Source organism: Bos indicus x Bos taurus, chromosome 8, assembly GCF_003369695.1.
Source record: "Bos indicus x Bos taurus breed Angus x Brahman F1 hybrid chromosome 8, Bos_hybrid_MaternalHap_v2.0, whole genome shotgun sequence".
NCBI classification, from domain to species: domain Eukaryota; kingdom Metazoa; phylum Chordata; class Mammalia; order Artiodactyla; family Bovidae; genus Bos; species Bos indicus x Bos taurus.
In genome coordinates, this window is record NC_040083.1 from 69,471,377 (window position 1) to 69,484,117 (window position 12,741).

Consider the following 12,741-nt stretch of genomic DNA (forward strand, 5'->3'; position numbering starts at 1 on the left):
TGTTAGTCGCTCAGTTGTATCTGACTCTTTGTGACCCCATGGACTATATAGCCTACTAGGCTCTTCTATCCATGGAATTCTCCAGGCATGAATACTGGCGTGGGTCACTATTCCCTTCTCCAGGGGATCTTCCTGACCCAGGGATCAAATCTGGGTCTCCCGAGTTGCAGGTAGAGTCTTACTGCCTGAGCCACCAGGGATGCCCTCTTTGTTTTGACAACATATAAAACTGCTGAAAACCCTGTTTCTCCAGAGCAGTTCTTCACAGTTATCTGCGATGCTGTCTTCCAAGCTATCGTCCTTCAGTTCAGTTTAGTTCAGTCGCTCAGTCGTGTCCGACTCTTCACGACCCCATGAATCGCAGCATGCCAGGCCTCCTTGTCCATCACCAACTCCCGGAGTTCACTCAGACTCATGTCCATCGAATCAGTGATGCCATCCAGCCACCTCATCCTCTGTCGTCCCCTTCTCCTCCTGCCCCCAATCCCTCCCAGCATCAGAGCCTTTTCCAATGAGTCAACTCTTCACATGAGGTGGCCAAAACTAGAGTTTCAGCTTTAGCATCATTCCCTCCAAAGAAATCCCAGGGCTGATCTCCTTCAGAATGGACTGGTTGGATCTCCTTGCAGTCCAAGGGACTCTCAAGAGTCTTCTCCAACACCACCATTCAAAAGCATCAATTCTTCGGCGCTCAGCCTTCTTCACAGTCCAACTCTCACATCCATACATGACCACAGGAAAAACCATAGCCTTGACTAGACGGACCTTTGTTGGCAAAATAATGTCTCTGCTTTTGAATATGCTATCTAGGTTGGTCATAAGTGTTCTTCCAAGGAGTAAGCGTCTTTTAATTTCATGGCTGCAGTCACCATCTGCAGTGATTTTGGAGCCCAGAAAAATAAAGTCTGACACTGTTTCCACTGTTTCCCCATCTATTTCCCATGAAGTGACGAGACCAGATGCCATGATCTTCATTTTCTAAATGTTGAGCTTTAAGCCAACTTTTTCACTCTCCTCTTTCACTTTCATCAAGAGGCTTTTTAGTTCCTCTTCACTTTCTGCCATAAGGGTAGTGTCATCTGCATATCTGAGGTTATTGATATTTCTCCCGGCAATCTTGATTCCAGCTTGTGTTTCTTCTAGTTCAGCGTTTCTCATGATGTACTCTGCATATAAGTTAAATAAGCAGGGTGACAATATACAGCCTTGACATACTCCTTTTCCTATTTGGAACTAGTCTGTTGTTCCATGTCCACTTCTAACTGTTGCTTCCTGACCTGAATACAGATTTCTCAAGAGGCAGGTCAGGTAGTCTGGTATTCCCATCTCTTTCAGAATTTTCCACAGTTTATTGTGATCCACACAGTCAAAGGCTTTGGCATAGTCAATAAAGCAGAAATGGATGTTTTTCTGGAACTCTCTTGCTTTTTCCATGATCCAGCAGATGTTGGCAATTTAATCTCTGGTTCCTCTGCCTTTTCTAAAACCAGCTTGAACATCAGGAAGTTCACGGTTCACATATTGCTGAAGCCTGGCTTGGAGAATTTTGAGCATTACTTTACTAGCGTGTGAGATGAGTGCAATTGTGAGGTAGTTTGAACATTCTTTGGCATTGCCTTTCTTTGGGATTGGAATGAAAACTGGCCTTTTCCAGTCCTGTGGCTACTGCTGAGTTTTCCAAATTTGCTGGCATATTGAGTGCAGCACTTTCACAGCATCATCTTTCAGGATTTGAAGTAGCTCAACTGGAATTCCATCACCTCCACTAGCTTTGTTCGTAGTGATGCTTTCTAAGGCCCACTTGACTTCACATTCCAGGATGTCTGGCTCTAGGTCAGTGATTACACCATCGTGATTATCTGGGTCGTGAAGATCTTTTTTGTACAGTTCTTCTGTGTATTCTTGCCACCTCTTCTTAATATCTTCTGCTTCTGTTAGGTCCATACCATTTCTGTCTTTTATTGAGCCCATCTTTGCATGAAATGTCCCCTTGGTATCTCTAATTTTCTTGAAGAGATCTCTAGTCTTTCCCATTCTGTTGTTTTCCTCTATTTCTTTGCATTTATCGCTGAAGAAGGCTTTCTTATCTCTTCTTGCTATTCTTTGGAACTCTGCATTCAGATGCTTATAGCTTTCCTTTTCTCCTTTGCTTTTCGCTTCTCTTCTTTTCACAGCTATTTTTAAGGCCTCCCCAGACAGCCATTTTGCTTTTTTGCATTTCTTTTCCATGGGGATGGTCTTGATCCCTGTCTCCTGTACAATGTCACGAACCTCATTCCATAGTTCATCAGGCACTCTATCTATCAGATCTAGGCCCTGAAGTCTATTTCTCACTTCCATTGTATAATCATAAGGGATTTGATTTACGTCATACCTGAATGGTCTAGTGGTTTTCCCTACTTTCTTCAATTTCAGTCTGAATTTGGTAATAAGGAGTTCATGATCTGAGCCACAGTCAGCTCCTGGTCTTGTTTTTGTTGACTGTATAGAGCTTCTCCATCTTTGGCTGCAAAGACTATAATCAATCTGATTTCGGTGTTGACCGTCTGGTGATGTCCATGTGTAGAGTCTTCTCTTGTGTTGTTGGAAGAGGGTGTTTGCTATGACCAGTGCATTTTCTTGGCAAAACTCTATTAGTCTTTGCCCTGCTTCATTCCGTACTCCAAGGCCAAATTTGCCTGTTACTCCAGGTGTTTCTTGACTTCCTACTTTTGCATTCCAGTCCCCTATAATGAAAAGGACATCTTTTTTGGGTGTTAGTTCTAAAAGGTCTTGTAGGTCTTCATAGAACCGTTCAACTTCAGCTTCTTTAGTGTTACTGTTTGGGGCATAGACTTGGATTACTGTGATATTGAATGGTTTGCCTTGGAAACAAACAGAGATCATTCTGTCGTTTTTGAGATTGCATCCAAGCACTGCATTGCGGACTCTTTTGTTGACCATGATGGCTGCTCCATTTCTTCTAAGGGATTCCTGCCCGCAGTAGTAGATATAATGGTCATCTGAGTTAAATTCACCCATTCCAGTCCATTTTAGTTCGCTGATTCCTAGAATTGTCCTTAGTGTGACTCAAATAAATCTCTTCCATTCCTATGATAGATTATTGATTATGTTCTTTGACACCAGCATAGGCCACCACCTCATGTGCATCTGTGGTCAGTGCCAGGCCCTGTGGTGCTGTAGTGGCTTGCAGAGTTGATACAAGGACTAGAAGGAGCCAGAGCCTTCGGATGGCTGGAGGCTGCACTTCCCCTGTTAGCCACAAGGGGGCTCCCCCTGAAGTCCACAGCTAACCCCATGGAGGCATTGAAGGGTCCACGGCCTCCTGTGGGAGGCAAACCTGAAGAGGAACTCTGCCAGGGGTGTCCACTTCCATGAACATTTATGGAAATCTATCACTACAATTGCATTCTTGTTCACAAAGTGAAAGTGTTAGTCGCTCAGTTGTGTCTGACTCTGCGATCCCAGCCAAGCTTCTCTGTCCATGGAATTCTCCAAGCAAGAAGACCGGAGTGGGTTTCCATTCTCTTCTCCAGGGGATCTTCCCGACCCAGGGATCGAACCCAGGTCTAAACTACATTGCAGGCAGACTCTTTACCATCTGAGCCACAGGCACTGCATAGTTACTGGCCCCATGGCCTCTGAACTGGCCAACCAGCTTGCCACTGGCCCGGACGGTTAAGATGCATAACCTGTTACCATCCGTTCTGTGGCCACTCTCTTGGGGCTCTCAACGCTACCTGGTCCAATCTCTGTCTTGAACCTGCCCTCAGAAGAAAAGATGCTGACCCGAGGGTTATCACAGTCTAGCACAACAAGGCCTCCGTTGGTGTACATGCCACGCCTGTGGGAACTGCAGTTGCCCACATGAGGCCCTTGGATCCCAAAGTGGAACTTGAACTTGTCCTCAGTGGAGAAATCCTGGATACAGTGGTCATTGCCGCCTGTACCTAGCTGTGGACACACCCCATAAGTAGATGGAGTCACGCTTCTTGCTTTATGTGATTGCCAGTGAGGGTAATGAGCCGTCTTCAGTAGGGCTGTCCTTCCATTTGCCACTCTTGCTCTGCACAGAACTGGGCCTCTGCTGGCGGCAGGGACTGGGCGCTGGGCTTCACATTGTCTTGGGAAAGTGACAGGTCCCAAGATGCCAGGAACACACTCTGCTTGCTAAAACATTTTTTGTTTTATTTATTTGGCCACCAGGCATGTGGGATCTTAGTTCCCCAACAAGGGATTGAACCTGCACCCCCTGCATTTGAAGATGGGAGTCTAATGGGCCACCAAGGAAGCCCCAGGCTAACATTTTTAAAGCACCAAAATCTAAGAATGACAGGCCAGTTAAAAGGAAATTCCTTCCAAAACATGACGTTAACCATGTGCATTTTAAGGAGAGGAAAACAACTGATTCAATAAAGGAGGACATTTTTTTTTCTTCCTTAAAATAAAGGATTAGGTCTTTAATTATAGATTCTCATAAGGAAGGAAAAAATTCTCTTTGATCTACTGTATCCTCCCAGAATAGGACATTCTTTCAAGTGGCATGTTCCCCATAAGTTCTTGAGGTTAATGAAACAAGCTCTTTTGAAGCTGGTGTCTGGTTGTATCCTACAGGCATGCTCCCACTTTTTTTGAAATTGGAGTATAGTTAATTTACAGTGTTGCGTTAGTCTCATACGCACAGCAAAGTGAATCAGTTATACATATACATACAGCCATTCTTTTTTAGATTCTTTTCCCATATGGGTTATTACACAGGCATCGCCCTTGAGGAGAAATGTCTTTGCCCCAAATGTACATGGTTTAATGCAAATAATGTAGGTCCCTCCATCTCATTCCTCTTGAAAACTACATGAGCAGAGCAAAGAGATTAAATTTAGATTTTTCTTTTCTGGGAAACCTAACTTTAAAAAAAAAAGTAGATTAAATTGATTTTTTAGGATAGATGGTTCAGCTGTGCATCCTAACTGAAAGGGTAGATAAAATCTAAACATTCGAGATCTCAACATTATTTTCATTTGTTATATTTATCCTTGCAAAGCTATTTCCTCAATTATGTTCCACTTAACCTAATGGAATGGAGAAGGCACTGGCACCCCACTCCAGTACTCTTGCCTGGAAAATCCCATGGACGGAGGAGTCTAGTAGGCTGCAGTCCATGGAGTCGCTAAGAGTCGTGTCACTTTCCATTTTCCCTTTCGTGCACTGGAGAAGGAAATGGCAACCCACTCCAGTGTTCTTGCCTGGAGAATCCCAGGAACGGGGGAGCCCGGTGGGCTGCCGTCTATAGGGTCGCACAGAGTCGGACACGACTGAAGCGCCTTAGCAGCAGAGCTAACCTAATGGAAAACTGTTTTGCACTCCTTGGTCCATACATTAAATTTTTGCTTGAAAAAAATTGCCTTGATCTAGCTGATGATAATTATTTTCATTGAAAATTTTAATGCAGTCTTATAAACTAGTTTAAATAAGAAATCTCTTAGAAAAATGTTTAAGTTTGATGCTTTTGGAAGCAAATGAAGTTAAGCAAGAGTGGATTCTGTCTTGGTCTTCAGCCAACAGGGCAAAGTGTTTTGAGTCCAGAAGAATGGATTTGTGTCAATTCCGTCATTGACTGGCTGTGCAAACTCTGATTTGTTTAATGTCTCCATACCTCAATGACTTTATCTACAAGGTAGAAAAGATCATTTCTATACTGTCTATCTGCATAAATGTAAGAGAACTAAATGTGTAAGAAACTTCTGCATTGCAGGGGGCTCAGGTTCCATCATGCAGGGCGGCCAAAAAAAGAATTTTTTTTTAAAGGGACAGTGCTTTGTAAATTAAAACTCTGTATCAGTGGTCATTAACACTTTGTTGTCTGGATTCCTTTGAGAAAATGAAAAATAAATATGCTTTCCTATACATTTCTCACACACACCCCAAAGCACTTAAAAATAAACTCAATACTTTGATTTCATTTATAGTTGGGAGCTGGATGGGGAGGGAATGATTTGAAATCCCTGTACCACAAGTTAAGAACTTCTGCTTAGGACCAGAGTAAGAAGATATTCATGAATTCAACAAATTATTAACCTCCAACCTCAGGCCATGGTCAGCATGACAATGTAACAGCAGTGAACAAAACAGACAAAGATGCCCCCTTAAGAAGTGAGAGTAGACACGCTATGGATAAGCTAATTTATGGAAATGAGGCAGAGAGTGGTGGGGTGATGTAGCTTTAGGCAGTACAGTGCTTAGGGAAGGCCAGCCTTCCGGAGGTGCACCTGAGTTGAGAGTAAGGAGGCAGCCTTGTGAAGATCTAGGAAAAGAATGTTCCAAGCAATTTTGTTGTTCAGTTGCTAAGTCGTGTCTGACTCTTTGCAACCCCATAATGACTGCAGCATGCCAGTCTCTTCTATTCTTCACTGTCTCTTGGAGTTTGCTCAAATTCATGTCCATTGAGTCAGTGATGCTATCTATCTCATCCTCTACTGCCCCCTTCTTTTGCCTTCAATCTTTCCCAGCATCAGGGTCTTTTCCAGTGAGTCAGTTCTTTACATCAGGTGGCCAAAGTATTGGAGCTTCAGCATCAGTCCTTTCAATGAATATTCAGGAAATGCAAGAGCTCTGGGAAACAAATGAACTTGGTCTGTTTGAGGCTATTTGTATGAATTGCAGTATACCCTGTATAAGGCCACTAGGTCTGAAATGTAGCGGATGGAGGGGAAGAGGTTTGAGCTGAGATCAATGAATTAGACAGAAGTCTACTAAGAAGTAGACCACTTTTAGAAAAAGAGACACTTGAGGGTTTTAAGCAGAGAAATGATAAAAAATCAGATTTGTTTTAGTTGAAAAGGATCTGTTGTATGGGAAATGGACTGTAGGGGGTGTAAGTTTATAGGACATGATGTGAGGACTGGCCTCCTCCTCTGCCTGCCTCCCACTGTCAATTTTTGGCCCAAGCAACTTGATGAATGCCCCTGACGTTTACCTGTGGCATCTCTCACCTGTGGAATGCTGGAGCCCAGCAGTAAGAGAGGTATTAAATTCTATTCTCCTAGACTGTACCGTATTATGTAGCCAGTAATGACTGTTACCATCTTTTCCTGTTTTGTCATGATTTAAACAAAAGTAATCATGGGCAACTTTGGGGGGGCCTTTAATCCTGTTACAGTTATAGTAGTGGGTTCTCCCGGGAAGACCAAGGAGTAACACACTTCAGAGGCTTGCACATTACCCCCCAAATGACCTGCATATTAACCTGTAAATATATATTTGTTGTTGTTCAGTCACTAAGTTGTGTCTGACTCTTTGCAACCCCATGAACTGCAGCACACCAGGCAAGACTTTCCTTAGCGCTTTTTTTCCCACATGTCTACAGAGATTACTACTTTCATATCAGGCTATGATGGGTAGAAAGTTCCTTTGGGTCATGTTTTTCCAATTGTGAAAAAAAAATTTTTTTTAATATAAATTTGCTAATTTTGTTTAGACCTCGACTGTTGGTGTTGGGGGGGAGGGTATTCATGCCACGGTAATGTAATCAAAGTTAAATGCATTCATGCGTGTGTGTTCAGTGTCTGACTCTGTGACTCCATGGACTATAGCCCGCTAGCCTCCTCTTCAGTGGGATTTCCCAGGCAAGAATACTGGAGTAGATTGCCATTTTCTCTCCAGGGGAATCTTCCCGACCCAGGGATTGAATCCACATCTCCTGCCTGGAGAGCGCAAATGCACTCATATAGAAAGAGATAAATGAAATATTAGTATGTGATGTCCATATCATATGTATTACCAATAAAAACATTTATGTAGTGCTTTTCATATAAAACGAAAAACTATGCACTATAAAATACCTTTTACTCTGTGTTGCTATTTTAGAAATGCTCATTTTATTCATTTAAAAAATATTCTGCAGTTCTCTTGCCTGCATTTAACACAGAAGTTTAATATTTAATGGCTTCATACAGAAACTAAAGCCAGGTTACTTTTATACAACAGTGGAAACTAGGTTTCCTTGTGCTTTTGTTAAATCAAAAGCATTCATAATTATTTCTCAAAAGAGTTAGTCATTAATTAAGGTTTATGAAGTGCTTAGGGAGTTTCATAAGGAAATAAAACAAGTCTCACAGGCCCTGTAACATGGAAACCTAGATTTGAAGAAATTAGTAGGATTGCCAATTAAGCATGAATCTTGGTAGTTTTAAATATTTAGTCAATTCTGACCAATGCAGAAAGTAAAAGGAAAGAGAATCAAATACATCAATGAAATGAAGATGCAAGTGACCCTGGCTAGGTGGGTAGATGTACAGGTGAATGAAGTAGAACTCCCCAGTTGTTGCCAGGAGCTATTAATATGATAACTAAAAACATTACCGCCAACACCAGTGCATTAAAGCCTTATTTACTTAAAATAAAAATTGTTTTTGAAGGGAACTTACTTAAGAGTTTTCTTTTTTCACTGAGTGGTACTAGATGTTTTGTTTGTTTTGATCAGAGAAGTCTCTCAGAAAGTTCTCCAAATAAATACTTAATGCTACTGGAAATAGGCATAGGCAATAGGCCTTTGAAAGAAAAGAACACTTAAAATTTTTTTTCTCCTAGTTATAAAATAATACTTTCTTACTGTAGAAAACCTGGAAAATACGGAAAATTATGGTTCATTTTTTGTGACTCTTTTCTTTCTCTTTTTTTTCCCTCTTATTTTTATATAAGTGACTCTTAATCATGCCACCAAGAGATGGCTGCTTTTAACATCTTTTCGTCATCAGCTAGTGCTCCACGGTGGTATGAACTGTGTTGATTTCAGTTCATCACTGTATGCCTACTGCCTAGCACAGTACCTGGCATAGATGACATTTAATTAATATTTATTGAATGAATGACTATATTAACATTTCCCCCTAGCCTTTTTATGCAGACATTAGCTCGTTTGTTAACAACATGGAGTCCATATTGTACTTTTTCGCTTATCATCTCCTGAGATTTTTCTCATGATATCAAATATCTTTCCACCTAAAGTAGGATTTTTCATGATGTATAATGTTCCATCCAGTGTCATACTTCATGTAACCATTTTCCTATGCAACTGAAATCATATAGTGTCTATTTCGTGTCTTGCTTCTTCGTTTCTTTGAAAATTTATCTGGCTGCATTGGGTCTTAGCTGGAGGCATGCAGGATCTTTTCAGTTGCAGGCAAGCAAACTCTTAGTTGCAGCATGTGGTGTCTAGTTCCCTGACCAGGAATTGAACCCGAGCCCCCTGCATTGGGAGCATGGAGTCCTAGCCACTGGACCACCAGGGAAGTCCTGGTGTCTTGCCGCTTTTGTTCACCATAATGTTTTTAAGATTCATCCATACTGTTACATACATCATTAATTATTTTCTTTTTATTATCTGAGTAGTAGTGGGTATTTTTGCTGGGTTATTATGGCTGTTGGGTAAAATACCCAAGAGTAGAATTACTGAGTAATACTGTAGGTGTATATTTAACTTTTATAACAAACTTCCTAAGTAGTTGTAGCATTTTACTCTCCCACCAGCAATGCAGGAGAGTTCCAGTTGCTCCCATCCTTGCCAACACTTACATGTTGAGAGTTTTTAATTTCAGCTTTTTTTTTAATTTTTGTTTTCGAGTCTTGGTTGCACTGGGTCTTCATTGCTGCATGCAGGCTTTCTCTAGTTGCGGTGAGCAGGGGTTACTCTTTGTTGTGGTGCATGGAATTCTCATTGTGATAGCTTCTACGGTTGCAGAGCACAGGCTCAAGGGTGCGTGGCTTCAGCAGCGGTGGCGCACAGCTCCGGTAGTTGTAGTGCATGGGCTTAGTTGCCCCTCAGCATGTGGGATCTTCCCGGACCAGGGATTCAACCTGTGTCCCCAGCATTGGCAGGTGGATTCTTAACCTACTGTACCACCAGGGAAGTTCTAATTTCAGCTCTTCTAGGTTAGTAAAATGGTATCTCAGCATTTCCCTCATGACTAATAATGTTGAGTCTTCTCATTGGCCATACATATATCTCCTTTGATTGATACTGCCAAATTCCTTTCCAGAGAAATTGTGCTAATTTATAATTCTACCAACAGTTCAGTTCAGTTCAGTCGCTCAGTGTGTCCCACTCTTTGCAACCCCATGAACCGCAGCACGCTAGGCCTCCCTGTCCATCACCAACTCCTGGAGTTCACCCAAACCCTTGTTCATTGAATCAATGATGCCATCCAACCATCTCATCCTCTGTCGTCCCCTTCTCCCACTTTCAATCTTTCCCAGCATCAGGGTCTTTTCCAGTGAGTTACTTCTTCACATCAGGTGGCCAAAGTATTGGAGTTTCAGCTTCAGCATCAATCCTTCCAATGAATATTCAGGACTGATTTCCTTTAGGATGGACTGGTTGGATCTCCTTGCAATCCAAGGGACTCTCAAGAATCTTCGCCAACACCACAGTTCAAAAGCATCAATTCTTCGGTGCTCAGCTTTCTTTATAGTCCAACTCTCACATCCATACATGACCACTGGAAAAACCATAGCCTTGATTAGACGGACCTTTGTTGACAGAGTAATGTCTCTGCTTTCAATATGCTGTCTAGGTTGGTCATAACTTTCCTTCCAAAGAGTAAGCATCTTTTAATTTCATGGTTGCAATCACCATCTGCAGTGATTTTGGAGCCCAGAAAAATTAAGTCAGTCACTGTTTCCACTGTTTCCCCATCTATTTGCCATGAAGTGATGGGACCGGATGCCATGATCTTAGTTTTCTGAATGTTGAGCTTTAAGTCAACTTTTTCACTCTTCTCTTTCACTTTCATCAGGAGGCTCTTTAGTTCTTCTTTGCATTCTGCCATAAGGGTGGTGTCATCTGCATATCTTAGGTTATTGATATTTCTTCTAGCAATCTTGATTCCAGCTTGTGCTTCCTCCAGCCCAGCGTTTCTCATGATGTACTACCAACAGTATCACCTTTTAAAAATATTTTCCAATTTTCTATGTAAAAAATAGCACTTCATTTTAATTCTCATATTTATTACTTATGAAGTTTGGTGTTAAAATGTGGCTCCACTTTGAGATCCAAGGACTTCCGTAGCTCAGTCCAGTGGTTAAGACTCTGCACTTTCACTGCAGGAGGCATGTGTTTGATCCCTGGTCAGGGAACTAAGATCCTGGATGCCTCCCAGTGTGGCCAAAAAACAAAGAAAACAAAAGAAATAAACCAAACAAATAAAAATGAACAAACAAAGATATATCTGAGATCCAGAGAGTTGGTTAATTTCCCCACTACTATTATTGAATAACCCATCTCTTCATGTTGGTTTGCAGTGTTTTCTTAAACTCCTTGTTTTTAGTCATCTTGCGTACATTCTTCTAGATTAATTTTAGTACTATGTTGCAGGATGGAGAAGGCAATGGCACCCCACTCCAGTACTTTTGCCTGGAAAATCCCATGGACGGAGGAGCCTGTAGGCTGTAGTCCATGGGGTCGCTAGAGTCAGACACGACTGAGTGACTTCACTTTCATTTTTCACTTTCATGCATTGGAGAAGGAAATAGCGACCCACTCCAGTGTTCTTGCCTGGAGAATCCCAGGGACGGGGGAGCCTGGTGGGCTGCCATCTATGAGGTCGCACAGAGTTGGACGCAACTGACGCAACTTAGCAGCAGCAGCATACTGCAGGAACCAATTTATTTTTGACCACTAGAAAGTTGATCTGTTTGATAGAGGTGTGAAGCTCTGGTTACTTCATAGTTGAAGAACTTCCTCAGAATCTCTGAGCAATTCTCTCTGGTGAAAGCCTGAAATCAAGACCCAAGAACTCAGAACCAAAATCTGTCCAGTTCCTGAAGTGCTTCTGCCTTGCTAGAGTTGCCATGAATTGCCTTTAGGTCAAAACTGCAAGGCAAGGGCAGGAATAGAGATTCAGCTGTACAGAATGGACATGTGGACTCAGGTGGGGACGAGGAGGGTGGCATGAATTGAGTGATTACGATTGACATATGTACACTACCATGTGTAAGACAGATAGCTAGTGGGAAGCTTCCGTATAGCACAGGAAGTTCAGCTCTGTGCTCATACACTATGACCTAGAGGGGTAGGATGGGGGGAGTGGGGTGGGAGTGAGGCACAAGTGGGAAGGGATATATTTATACATATAGCTGATTTACTTCCTTATACAGCAGAAACTAACACCACATTGTAAAGCAATTAACCTCCAATTAAAAAAAAAAAACACTGCAAAGCATAATTCGGGGTCTGACTCTAGTGTATATGCCCAGATCACCTCCCATTACATCAGTCAGTTCAGTTCAGTCGCTCAGTCATGTCCGACTCTTTGCGACCCCATGGACTGCAGCATGCCAGGCTTCCCTGTCCATCACCAACTTCCAGAGTTTACTCAAACTCGCGTCCATTGAGTTAGTGATGCCATCCAACCATCTCATCCTCTGTCGTCCCCTTCTCCCTTTGACTAGACGGACCTTTGTTGGCAAAGTAACGTCTCTGCTTTTTAATATGCTGTCTAGGTTGGTCCCATTACATAAATCTATGTTAAAGGAGATTTGGGTTAAGCTCTATAATCTTTTAGCTGGGAGCTGTCCAAAAGAACTTTCTGCGATGATGGAAGCGTCCTAGTCCGTTGTTATTGTTCAGTCACTCAGTCGTGTCTGACTCTTTGAGACCCCATGGACTACAGCACGCCAGGTTTCCCTGTCCTTCACTATCTTCCAGAGTTTGCTCAGATTCACGTCCATGGAGTCAATAATGCCAAG